A 6,000-nucleotide genomic window follows, 5' to 3' on the forward strand; every position below is an offset into this window, starting at 1 on the left:
TCAACCCAATTTTTCATCTGTTCCAGGTCTTGCTAAAAGCTTTGATAACCTTTCTCACTGCCCAGTACGCCCCCAATCTTGGTGTCATCTGCAAATTTGCTGATCCAGTTTACTACGTTATCATCAAAATTGTTGATGTAGATGCGAAGCAATAATGGACCCAGCACTGATCCCTGCAGCACATCACTACTCACAGGCCTCCAGTCAGAGAGGCAACCCTCTACTACCACTCTCTAACTTCCTTCGTGAAGCCAATGTCTAATCCGATTTACTAGCTCATCCTGAGTGCCAAGTGACTGAATCTTCTTGACCAACCTCCTATGGGGGACTGTGTCAAAGGCCTTGCTGAAGTGCCTTGCCTTCATCAACATTCCTGGTAACTTTCTCAAAAGTTACGCATAATTGACTATAAAATTGGTTAAGTGTGACCTACCACGCAAAAAGCCATATTGACTATTCCTAATCAATCCATGTCTATCCAAATACTTATATATCTGGTCACTTAAAATACCTTCCAATAACTTACACACTACTGATGCCAGGCGCACTGGCCTATAATTTCCCTGCTAGTTCTTAGCTCCTTTTCAACCACAGAACAATTTTAACTATCCTCCAGTACCTTACACGTTGCTCAGCATGTTTTAAATATCTCTGCTAGGACCCCTGCAATTTTTGCATAGCCTCCCACAAAATCCAAGAGAACATCATGTCAGCCCTATGGATTTATCCACCCTAATTAGCCTCAAGACGGCAAATACCTCCTCCTCTGTAATCTGTATATGGCCCTTGACCTCACTGCTGTTTTGCCTCATTTCTATGGACTCTGTACATCTCCCGAATAAATACAGATGCAAAAATCCATTTAAGATCATCCCGATCACTTTCAGCTCCATGGATAAATGGCTACTCTGATGATCAAGAGGACTGATATTGTCCCTTGCTGTCCTTTTGCTCTTAATATATCTGTATCCTCGGAATTCTCTTGCACTTTGACTGCTACAGCAACTTGATGCCTTCTTTTAGAGTCACAGAGATATTGAAAAGTACAGCACAGAAACTGGCCCTTTGGACCATCTTGTCTGTGCTAAACCATTTAAATTGCGTTCTCCCATTGACCTGCATTGGGACCATAATCCTTAATATGCCTATCATCCAAATCCTTATGCAAACTTCTTTTAAATGTTGAAATCGAGCTTGCAGGCACCACTTGTGCTGGCAGCTTGTTCCACACTCTCACAACCCTCTGAGTGAAGAAGTTTGCCCTCATGTTCCCCTTAAACTTTCACCTTTCACCCATAACCTCTGGTTGTAGTCCCACCCAACATCAGTGGAAAATCGCAAACATGAGGAAATCTGCAGATGCTGGAAATTCAAGCAACACACACAAAATGCTGATGGAACACAGCAGGCCAGGCAGCATCTGTTGGAAGAGGTACAGTCAACGTTTCGGGCTGACGACATCCTGACGAAGGGTCTCAGCCCGAAACGTCGACCATACCTCTTCCAATAGATGCTGCCTGGCCTGCTGCATTCCACCCGCATTTTGTGTGTGTTGCTCAGTGGAAAAAGCTTGCATGCATTTACCCGATCTATAATTCTGTATACCTCTACCAAATCTCCCCTCAATCTTCTACATTCCAAGGAATAAAGTCCTAAATAATTCAAAGTTTCCTTATAACTCAGGTACCCAGACCAGCAACATCCTTGTAAATTTTCTCAGTACTCTTTCAACTTTGTTTACGTTTACATCCTGTAGGTAGGTGACCAAAACTGCACACGATACTCCAAATTAGGTCTCACCAATGTCTTATATAACTTACATGTAACGTCCTATGTCCTGCACTCAGTACTTTGATTTGTGAAGGACAATGTGCCAAAAGCTTTCTTTATGACCATATCTACCTGTGACGTTCGACAATCAATGTCAGGCATGCATAAAAAGAGCTACCTTTCAATCGGGACAGCGATCGAGATTTAAAAGGCAGAGCTTCACGGCAGTTTCTCTGAGTTGAGGAGCAACCAATCAGGAAGAGGGATTAATTAGAAAGGGCCAGTAGAAATAACTCAAGTGCCAGCAGAGAGGCCATTCTGTTGAGCGTACCAGTGTTTGGAGTGGCTTTGGCTCATCAGGTTTTGGCAAGGTAAAGTATTTGGTAAGTTTCTCTTCTTCTGTTCTTACTTGCTAGGGCACAGTAGTTTACTGAGAATTGCTCCTGGGGCAGTGTTTTGTTCTGTGTGTGGGATGTGGAAAGTCTAGGAGACCTCCAGTCACCCAGATTCACATCTGCACCAGGTGTGCTGAGCTGAGAGAATGTATTATGGAGGTGGAGCTGCGACTCGATGACCTTTGACTTATAGTGGAGAATGAGGAGGTGGTAGACAGGAGCAGCCGAGAGGTAGTCCTCCTAGATTGCAGGAGACAGGTAACTGGGTGACAGTCAGGAGAAGGCGGGCAAATGTGCAGCCAGTACAGAGTACACCTGAGTATTCCCCTCAATAATAAGTATACAACTTTAGATGCTGTTGAGGGGGATGACCAGCCAGAGGGGAGCCACAGTGACTGGGTCTCTGGCACTGAGTCTGGTGCTGTGGCTCAATACAGCGGAGAGGTGAAGATGACTGCAGTGTTGACAGAAAATTTCATAGAAACAAGATTCTGTGGGTGCCATAGAGGCACCTGGGTAGTATATTGTATACCAGGTGCCAGTGTCTGATTGTCTCGGATCGGGTCCATGGCATTCCCAAGCAGGAGGGTGAGCAGCCAGAAGTCTTGGTGCATATCGGCACCAGTGACATAAGTAGACAAGGTGAGGAGGTCCTGAAGAGAGATTTTAGGAAGTTAGGTAGAAAGCTGAGAAACAAAACCTTCAGGGTAGTAATCTCTGGATTTCTGACTGTGTCAGTGAGGGAAGAAGAAGAAGATGATCTGGCAAATGAATGTTTGGCTGAGGAACTGGAGCAGGGGGCAAGGGTTCAGACTTATGGATCTTTGGGATCTCATCTGGGGAAGATACGATCTGTACAAAAGGGACAGGATACACCAGAACCAGGGGTGTTCCAAAATCCATGCAAGCAAGATGGTTAGAGTTGTTCAAGAGGGTTTAAATTTATTTGGCAGGGGGGATGGGAATCTGAGTGATAGTGCTGAAGATGATGTCGTTGGTTTACAGGGACAATATGTAGTGAGGGAAAAACTGCAGTCAACAGGATGAGTTGCAAAGTTAACTTTACTATGGAAGACACCAGTAGTCTGCCAGCTGTTGAAGGGTGCAGGGGTAGAAAAGAAAGTGCAGTTACTATTACAAAGGAGAAAGTGCTGCTGAAAGATCTAAAGGCGCATAAGTCATCCAGACCAGATGAATTGTACCGTAGGGTTCTGAAAGAAGTGACGGTAGAGATTGCAGAGGCATTAGTAATGATCTTTCGAAAATCATTGGTCAGTGTCACGGTTCCAGAGGACTGGAAATTGTAGATGTCGCTCTACTCTTTAAGAAAGGAAATTATAGATCACAAGTAAGAGAAAATCTGCAGATGCTTGGATTCCAAGCAACACACAAAATTATAGGGCCGAGACCCTGCAGCGGGACTGCATTTTAGATCAGTTAGACTAACCTCAGTGGTTGGGAAGATGTTGGAGTCAATTGTTAAGGATGAGGTTAAGGAGTACTTGGTGACACAGGACAAGATAGGACAAAGTCAACATGGTTTCCTTCAGGGATAATTTGCCTGACAAACCTATTGATATTCTTTGAGAAGATTACAAATAGGGTAAATAAAGGGGATGGAGTATATAACAGGAATTCTGCAGATGCTGGAAATTCAAGCAACACACATCAAAGTTGCTGGTGAACGCAGCAGGCCAGGCAGCATCTATAGGAAGAGGCGCAGTCGACGTTTCAGGCCGAGACCCTTCGTCAGGACTAACGTTAGTCCTGAGGAAGGGTCTCGGCCTGAAACGTCGACTGCGCCTCTTCCTATAGATGCTGCCTGGCCTGCTGCGTTCACCAGCAACTTTGATGTGTGTTGTTGGGATGGAGTATATTTTGGTTTGCACAAGGCCTTTGATAAGGTAACCTATATGAGGCTGCTTATGAAGTTAAGAGCCTATGGTATTGCAGGAAAGTTACTAACATGGTTAGAGCCTTGGCTGATTGGTAGGAGACAGCAAGTGGGAATAAAAGGATACTTTTCTGGTTGGCTGCCAGTTACTAGTGGTGTTCCACAGGGTTCGGTTTTGGGACCACATCTTTTTATGCTGTATGTCAATGATTCAGATGATGGAATAGATGGCTTTGTTGCCAAGTTTGCAGATAATATGAAGATTTGTTGAGGGGCAGGTAGTGTTGCGGAAACAGGTAGGCTGCAGAAGGACTTAGACAGATTAGGAGAATGGGCAAGAAAGTGGCAAATAAAATACAATGTTGGGAAATGCATGGTCATGCACTTTGGTAGAAGAAATAAATGTGCAAACTATTTTCTAAACAGGAAAAAAATCCAAAAATCGAATTTGGATTGTGAGTGCTTGTGCAGAATACCTTAAAGGTTAACTTGCAGGTTGAGTCATTGGTGAGGAAGGCAAATGCAATGCATGTTAGCATTCATTTCAAGAGGTCTAGAATATAAGAGCAGGGATGTGATGCTGGGGCTTTATAAGGCACTGGTGAAGCCTCACCTTGAGTATTGTGAACAGTTTTGGGCTCCTCATCTAAGAAAAGATGTACTGGCATTGAGAGGGTTCCGAGGAGTTTCACAAGGATGATTCCAGGATTGAGAGCGTTATATGAGGAACATTTGATGGCTTTGGGCTTTTTCTCACTGGAATTTAGAAGGATGGGGTGGGGGGCGGGGGGGATCTCCTTGAAACCGTTCGAATGTTGAAAGGCCTAGACAGAGTAGATGTGGAAAAGGAAGTCTAGGACAAGAGAACACAGCTTCAGGATAGAGAAGCGTCCATTTAAAACAGAGATGCAGAGAAATTTCTTTAGCCAGAGGGTGTGGAATTTGTTACCACAGGCAACTGTGGAGGCCAAGTTGTTGGATGTATTTAAAGCAGAGCTTGATGAGTTCTTGATTGGCCATGGCATCAAAGGTTATGGCGAGAATGCTAGGGAGAGGGGCTGAGGAGGGAAAAAGGATCAGCCATGATTTTATTGTCGAGCAGACTCGATAGGCCAAATGGCCTAAATCTGCTCCTATGCCTTATGGTAAAAATCAGACAAAATCAAAGAGGATGAATACATGACTGGAGTTCTTATATACGGAATAAGGTAGATGAACTTGTAGCACAGTTACAGATTGGCATGTATGTGATTGCAGGCATCAATGAAGCATGGCTGAAAGAAGATTATAGCTGGGAGCTTAATGACCAAGGATACACAGTGTATCAAAGGGACAGGCAGGAAGGCAGGCAATGGGATCTTGCTCTGTTGGTAGAAAATGAAAGATGTTGAATCGTTGTGGATACAGCTAAGGAACTACAAGGGTAAAAAGATCCTGATGAGAGTTGTATACAGACCTCGAAACAGTAGTAGAGATGTGGTCTACAAATTACAACAGGAGATAGAAAATGCATACCAAAAGGGCAATGTTACAATAGACATGGGGGATTTTAATATGCAGGTAGATTGTGAAAATCGGGTTGGTGCGGGATTCCAAGAGGGGCAATTTCTAGAATGCCTACGAAATGGCATTTTAGAGCAGCTTGTCATTGAGCCCACTGGTGGAGTAGCAATTCTGGATTGGGTGTTGTGAAATGAACCAGAACTGATAAGAGACTTTAAGGTAAAAGAACCCTGAGGGACAAATGATCATAATGTGAAATTTCAGGAGGAGAAGCTAAAGTCAAATGTATCAGTATTACAGTGGAGTAAAGGGAATTACAGGGGCATGATAGAGGAGTTGGCCAGAATTGATTGGAAAGAACACAGGCAGGGATGATGGCAGAGCAGCAATAGCTGGAATTTCTGGAAGAAATTCGGAAGGCACAGGATATATAAATCC

The sequence above is a fragment of the Mobula hypostoma genome, chromosome 12, assembly GCF_963921235.1.
Source record: "Mobula hypostoma chromosome 12, sMobHyp1.1, whole genome shotgun sequence".
Lineage (NCBI taxonomy): Eukaryota > Metazoa > Chordata > Chondrichthyes > Myliobatiformes > Myliobatidae > Mobula > Mobula hypostoma.